We start from the raw sequence: 8,379 nt of genomic DNA, 5'->3' as shown, positions 1-8,379 counted from the left end.
GCGCTGCGCATTTTCTTGATATAACAAACGCATGACATTTTATGATGACAAAAAGCAATAAGATAAGCGAGATAGTTTTTTAAAAGAGTTGCATTTTTTATTATGAAATAAAATTAATTAAAGAAAAGTTATTAAAAATTAAAAAAAAATTCATATGAATAAGTTATGGGCTAAAAGTACAATCAAAGAGGCATTAAAGATTCCTTATTTATTTAAATAAAAAATAATAATAATATTTAGCGGGTAGTCTTTTGTTAGGTATTTGGCCGAGCTCCTCCTTCTTTTTGTGGTGTACGTCTTGATGTTATTCCGCGAATGGGGGGACCTGGAGTTTCAAGCCGACTCGGAGCGGCAGGTGGTTTGTTTTTTTTGAGGAGCTTTTTCTTGGCAGAAATACACTCGGAGGTTTGCCATTGCCTGCCGAGGGGCGACCGCTATTAAAAAAAACTTTTTCTTCATTTTGGTATTTCACGGAGACTCGAACTAACGCACTCGCGTACGGTAGTCACGCACCAACCCATACAGCTACGGCGGCCACCATTTATTTAAATTAAACAATTAAAATAAGCTGCCTCGTATTTTACTACAGAAGAAATGAAATGCTTCAAAAAGAGCGTCAAACTTACATTTTCGGGAAAAGTTTGATTCAATTTCGTTTTAGGATAGTGTGAACTATTAAAGATTTTAAAGATTATACTATGTACCAGTAAGTAATATAGTAGGTAGGTAGGTAGGTGAAATGGTTGAAGTGCCACTGTGGCACTCCTCAAGTAGCACTGAAGCGCCGATTTGATACCATTATAAGACCTCCAACAGCCAGATATCTACAGCCAGCCAGAGCTGTTGATATAATGGAGAAGATTGATGGGATTTGGGTAGGCGCACTGCCCCAGGCTGTCGAAGAAAGGAGCACCCAGTGATCTTAGTTGTCTAGCTGCCCAACTTGGACATTTACAGAGAAAGTGCTCAGCAGTCTCCTTCTATGAAGGGTTCCCACAGCTTCTACAATGGCGGTTAAATGCTAACCCTAACTTTCGCGAATGTGTGCCGACGTTCCAGTGATCGATAAACACAGCTACGAGTTTGGAAATAGAATGGCGAGGAGCCAAAGGCCTTCGTATATTGTACTGGTGCCGAAATAGCACATAAAGAAATGGAGTTCCATCTTTTCTGCGCTTTCCTGAAAATTATTTGTGCTGTACCCCTTTAACAACTGGCAGGGGTATGCCGAAGACCGGGTGGAGGTCTCTGAGGCCAATTCAGCCCTCTTCCTGGCAAGCTCATCAGCAATGTAAGTAGTAGTAGTAAATAGTATTATTCTAAATATTTATAAGATGGCGCAAAATTAATCATCCATGTTTGTTTTTGAATAACTTTTTTACTAAATAAAAAAAAAATATTTTGGGGAATGGAAATCTTGATGTTGAGCTTTACAGGTTCCATTGTTTGTCTGTTTGCGTAGTGTACTTATAAATAAATGGCTAATGAGTAAAATTGGATTACTAATAATGAAATTACAATATTACGGTTTGAGTCTCAATCAAGATGTTTAAAAGTGTTTTAACTCCGAAATAGGGTTGCCAAATTTTATTTTCTAATAAAGCAGCAACTAAGTGACATAAATCCTACATTAAAAAATGTAATATTTGTGAGCTATTAATAACATTTTCTTAGAGAAAGAATAAAAAAAATTAAATCTTAAATTAAAAAATAAACTTCAACAGGATTGCAAAAAAATTGTGGGTCACGCGCGATGGTACTAATGAGTTAATGATGTATTTATTCACAGTTTGCGAAAATTTTAGCCGGAAATTGGCAAAAACTTTCGTTTGTTTAAATTTGATAAATAAAAGTCTATACAGTGATGAACAAAAGTATTGGCACAGCAAGATACTTTCACTTTAAAATTACTTTTTGTCCACTTATGAAGTGATTTTTAATCGCAAAAAAAAACGGGCTAGATAGAAAAAAATATTACCAATCATATTTCCTTCAACTCATTTTATTATCTTTTATATTTTATTAACACTAATTATAATATTAAAAAAAGTACTTATTATAACGAAACAAAATTATTGGCACACTTAAGTTTTATCAGGCTTTTTCGTCTAAATTTTATTGATCTAGCAACTTTCTTTCAAAAGTCCCGTTATGTTCACACAAGCAATTGAGTTTTTGTCAAAATTCAAACTACAAACAGCATAGTGCCTTCAATTACAGCAAACTTTGCTTAAATTTTTGTAAAATGAGCAGCAAAAAAGTGAAACCACCGAATCTCAGCGCAAAATAATATTATATTTGCATAATCAGGGCAAATCATGCGCTGAGACTGGTGAAATGATGAACAGAAGTCGCTACACCATACGAAGCATTGTTCAACGTTTCAAGAGCGCTTCATCTTTGAAAAGCGTGAAACGCACGGGCAGGCCTAAGGTTTTAAACGACCGCGAACGCTGCCAAATAGTCAAGCAGGTAAAAAAAAAACCCAAGAATATCCTCCACACAAATCGCAGCAGAAGTTAAGGAAGAGATGGGAAAGGATATTCATCCAATAACGGTCCGGAGGGTATTGCATGAGGAAAACTACAATTCTCGCGTGGCTAGACGCAAACCTCTCATTTCTAAAGTGAACCAAAAGAAGCGTTTAGCCTATGCGAAAGAGTACTTAAGCAAGTGACTTTTGGGACATTGTACTCTTCTCGGATGAAAGCAAATTCAATATCTTTCAATCTGATGGCCGCCAAACTGTGTGGACCTCCCATTCGAGTTCTTGAAGTGCGGCTTTGACGACTTGTTCAACATGTGGCCTGGCGTGTCGAGAAGGAGTATTGTTTGACCATGTAGATCAGGTCTTTTCAGTTGAATAGCCTCATTTACGCGGTATAGCGGGGCAATGTAGAGCTCCTTGTTGTCCGTGGTACAGTCTCGAGCATGTTCCAGTGCACCATGTCCTCCCAGTCCCACCAAACACATATCTTGATCTTCTTTGTATGAAGATTCGGCTTGACTCTCGACTTTTGCGTATCTCCTGGAGCCACCCACTCCTCTCTTTGCTTCATATTGATATATAGGCACCATTTCCTATCGCCCGTGATGATTTAGTACAAAAAACGCTGTTTATAACCGCGTGTTGCTCGATGGTGGGCGAGATGCTGAGAAGCAATTTCATGCTGTAGACTCGCCTATACCACAATCTCCACACACGTCGCAAATGTTCCGGGCTGCTTCGGTAGCTTTTTGACCTCGATGAAAAGCAAAGAAGAGCAGATGTCGAAAGTGTGGACTTTTGCCTCCTGAGTATTCCATTTATAAGCCTCAAAACTAATATAAAAATTAAATAACTCAAAAATACAACTAACATGGTTTTGTAGAGCAGAAAGAGTTCCATCGAATGAATACTTACCCTTTGCCAAACAAAACCTTTTAAAATATAAGAAAATATAAAAACGCTATGAACTTATTCCCCAACCAATAGTTTAGTGCCCTACAGAAAAAAGGTGCTAAGTTGACTTAAGTTGTTTTTAGCAAAAAGTAGTAGTTCCACTGTCAAATTTTGGCGATTCGTTCAACTAAGCTGGGAAAATTTGCCTTACAAATAATTTTTGGCGATTTTTTTTTTCAACTGTCGTTAAATTTAATTCTATAATTTGAACGCTGAACTGTGCACTGAATTTTTATTTATTATATAAAGGGTGGTTGAATTTCAAGGGCCGATGTTGAATGTGAACCACACCTAAACGTCAAAGTTTTTTCTGCATTTCATTTGACATTTTTCAATCTCAGACTAACTCAATTTGAACGATGGAAAGATACATACTCGAGCAATGCGTTAAAGTTATTCAGGCTTATTATGAAAACTGGTGTTCAAATTTCGAAGAAAATCATCTTCAGTGATGAGGCACATTTTCACCTCAGTGGATTCGTCAATAAGCAGAATTGCCGCATTTGGGCGAATGATAATCCAAGAGTGATTGCCGAAAAACCAATGCACCCACAAAGAGTGACTGTTTGGTGCGGTTTATGGGCCGGCGACATCATTGCGCCGTATTTTTTCCAAAATGAGGCCGGTCAGGCAGTTACTGTGAATAGTGTGGACGATATGTGGTTTCAACAGGACGGTGCCACTTGTTACACAGCTAACGAAACAATGGCTCTTTTACGCGAAAAATTTGATGGCCGCCAAGATCATGTGATTTGACACCGTTGGACTTCTTTCTTTGGGGTTATTTGAAAGAAAAGGTGTATGTCGATAAGCCAGCAACAATTCAAGAGCTAAAGGATGAGATAATTCGGCACATTAACGGCATAGAACCTCAATTATGCCTCAGCGTCATCGAAAATTTGGAGCATCGGATGGAGGTGTGCAACCGAGGCCGCGGCGGCCATTTACCCGATATTTTACTCCATATGCAATTGAACCATACCAATATTATCATAATAAAGAGAAATGACAATAATTTCTTAAAAAAAATGTATTTTATTCAAAATCAACACCGGCCCTTGAAACTTAACCATTTAAAAAAATGCCGATGTTAGGAAAATTACTGACGATTTTTATGATGGCCAAATTGCTAAAGATTAGTAAATAAATCCAATAAAAACTAAATTTGAAAATTTTCTTCAAAATCCTATCAAACAAAGTGAAATCTGCGTCACTTTTCATAAACAAAATTAAATGATAAAACATCACAGCAAGTTAGTGACACACATACATATGTACACGTACTCGTATACCTACATGAATGTAAAATTGGGCGCCATACCTCTCGTCACAACAACCCATAGTGTTTGATATATATATAATCGTACACACAAATGAATCAAACCTGATGGCTATGCTAGTGATTTTTTAGATGACGCCTAAAAAATGTGAGTCGCAACGTCAACTTTAACGGTTTTGTTTAACATTTTGCAATTCAATATTATTTTACTGGCTGAAAAGTGCGCACATTTTTCATTTTCAAAGACCAGCCTAAAAAAGCAATTACATTTTACAATAAAAAAAAGCCGCTAAAAAATATATGCGTGCCCAAACTGAATTTAACAAATTTCCAATGCATAAATTACAAATAGATGAATTAAAAATTGACAACATGCGTTGACGCCTTAAGTCGCCACTGCAGTACAGCAGCAAGAAAAACACAACAAATTTGCGATGAACTCCACTGTTATTGTAGATTTACCGGTCTTTCAATGGTTTGTTGAGCTGATCGCTTTTCCTAAGCAATCATTTAATTTGTCTCACTTTTAATTTTATTTATTTATTATTGTTTTTTGTTTTTTGTTTTTTATTTGTTTTTATTTTTTACTTCGGTCAAGTAACAAGTCATTGCTCTCTCGATTCGCAACGCAATTTCATTTTGCTGAAAATATTTTCTCACTGCCTCGCTTGTCACGGTTATTGTCACTATGGCTAGGCATTAAAATCTATTAAAATGCCAACTATTTAGCTTGTGAAAATTGCAAAGTGTTGAACTGCAGTGAATATGTGTGTGGGTATTACTCTTTTGAACCACAACAAAAAACAAAAAAAAAATATACAAAATAGTTCACTTGTTGGGAAAAATTGTATTTAACCTTTTCTACTTTATTCTCTTTAACTCCAAACGCCAAATATGGTAACTTCCGTTTATATGAAGTTAAGCCGAGTTCGACTCGTCTCATGGTTGGCTGCTTTTCTTGCGATGGGTTCTTAGAATACCTTTTTTTATACTTTTATACTTGGGTTTTATAATTGTAAATAGCAGCCGAATCATTCCCATTATAAAAGTTTACCACTTTGACGCATTTTTCTTGCATCTCTTGCATCTTTCATCTACCAAAGCGTCATGACAAAGTTATGCTCATTTTTCACTTCAATCTGCGTTTTGGCAATGTTTGATGATCTTAGGTCTGGCGCTCAGTCTATAGCAGGCAACAAGATGCGCTGTGAGCTCCATTTCAAGTGGTAGTGAATTCAATAAACTTCAAACAAGCTCCAATTAATAAATTTATAAATACAGTATCCCGTCTTCTTCTTCTTCTTACAAAGTAATTTTCACATACACGCGCAAGGAAAAAGTAGATATTTTTTCAGCAAGAGGGAAATAAAAATTACTTACTTAAATTAAAAATAAAATTGCCTGCAGGAGACCAAATCAACAGATGTTTTGTTACTCAAGGAAGACTTCGAAATCTCCGGCGTTTCTTGTACGCCAAGACATCCATCCGATATATGTATATCTTTTAAGTCTTCAATGAAATTTAATATAGGGTGGGCCATGTAAAATTTGCTTTTTGAATCGGCTATAAAAAAAAAACTAATCAATATTTTTTCATTTTTTTTATTTTGAAGATTGTCATTTATGAATGAAAAATAATATCGTTCAAATGACTGCCACGACTGGCTTTACAGTAGGCCATTCGATCAACCCAATTTTTAGGCACATTTTCGATTTTTTGGGCTCCAATTTCATGAATGGCAACTTCGATTTCGTGTTTTAAAGCATCAATCTGGATGGTTCGCATAGCATTTGTCCTTAACGGCTCCCCACAAAAAATAGTCCAACGGGCTTAAATCACAGCTCCGAGGCGGCCAAAAGCTCGAGTGTAACTTTGGCAGTGTGACAAGTTGCACCGTCCTGTTGAAACCAAATGTTGTCCATGTCATCCTCTTCAATTTTTGGAAACAAAAACTCGTTGAGCATGTCACGGTAACGCTCGCTATTTACTGTAACCGGAAGAAGAAGAAGAAGAAGAATACTCACCACTTTGAAAATAGGTTTTCAATACTTCCTAATTTTGTTCAAGCGTATAGCGTCCCATTTCGTAAATGTCAAACCTTTAAGTAAATTATGAACACATTTGACATGTCATTTGTGTTCCATTCGGGAGAGGTACTAAATTCTGCTTTTCAAAATTCTTTTGGATGAAAATTCTGTAAAAATCAAAAAAAAAATTCTGTCCAGCCTAAATTCTTTTGGTTCAATATTCTGTATTTAAAATTCTGTATGATCAAAATGATGGAGAACTGAAATTCTGTATATTAAAATTCTGGAATCAAAATTATTTTCGATCAAAATGCTGTAAAAATATAACCAAATAAGCAGATAACCTGATAAGCACGCTTACCTGAATAGCACATTTATTTTATGAATAATGGAATTCTGATTTTATAGAAACCATAGTATATATACATACGTCAATTAAAGAAAAATTTAAAAATTCATTCAAAACAAAAGTTATTACATCATAATGGCGAAACAATTATTATGTTATTAAATTTTTAGCAATTCGCTTTAGAAAAGAAACATGCCTTAATATAAGCCTTTTTTTGTTATTCTTTCAATTCTGTTGTTTTATTTTACAGCCTTCTTCGTTTGACTAATTTTGTGACCATTTTGAATTTTAGTTAGTTGTGCTTTCGCACAAACCAGCTCGCCTTTTAGATCATTAATTAGTTTGTACAACCCTGAGTTTCGTTTCCCAACAATAACTTTTAGCCGACGATGCCAAGCCTCAATACTGTTGCGTTCTGGGGAAAGCGATATTGGACTCATCGTGCACTGACCAAAATTTTGGTGGGTATTTTGGCTGGGAGTTGTCTCGAGCTATGTAATTTCTTTCAAACCACGAGCAAAACTATTTTGTATCTTCGTCTTCAAGAGTACTATAAAATTGATTATAGTACTCAGAGACTTCGTCGTGAGGCAAAAAAGCCAGAGCTTTTAACATTCTAATATGTAAGGAAAAATATGAATCATTTCCATATTTCTGAACCAATCTGCAAACAAAAAAAATTAAATATTTAGTACTTTATGGTAGTTGGGATGAAATTATTCAGTATTTCAATATATTCACAATATACCTTCCTTTTTGTATTTTACGCCAAATTATTTGACTAAAATGAAAGAACATCCTTGCAATCTCGTATCGGGAAAATATTTTTTGGTAGCCGATATAATACCTATCTCAAAGTCACTAAGGATTCGTTTTGGATTTAATTGTATGCCATATCCTCGAGCAAATTGAATGAGCTCAATGAAAAACGTCTCATAGCTGGTAAGTGATTTTCTGCTCATAATGCAGAATACGGTTGCTCAAATTTCATTCACATTGTTTCTGAAGCTATAAATACATACAAACATATGTACATTTGCTTTATGTAAATCTGTTTTGATAATATAGGAAACCATATGGGTCAAGACAAGTCATGTATTGGCAGTATTTTGTTTTGCAAAACTCTATATTGAAAAATCGGAAGAGCATATGGAAAAATAAAAAAAGTGCGCACTTTTTTTTATTTATCCATATGCTCTTCCGATTTTTCAATACAGAATTTTGCAATGCAGAATTTTGACAATACATAATTTTGATTTACAAAATTTAAAATTACAGTGT

The sequence above is a fragment of the Anastrepha obliqua genome, chromosome 5 (genome assembly GCF_027943255.1).
Source record: "Anastrepha obliqua isolate idAnaObli1 chromosome 5, idAnaObli1_1.0, whole genome shotgun sequence".
NCBI lineage: Eukaryota > Metazoa > Arthropoda > Insecta > Diptera > Tephritidae > Anastrepha > Anastrepha obliqua.
The sequence above is the reverse complement of the archived record's forward strand: the minus strand, read 5'-3'. Positions refer to the sequence as shown.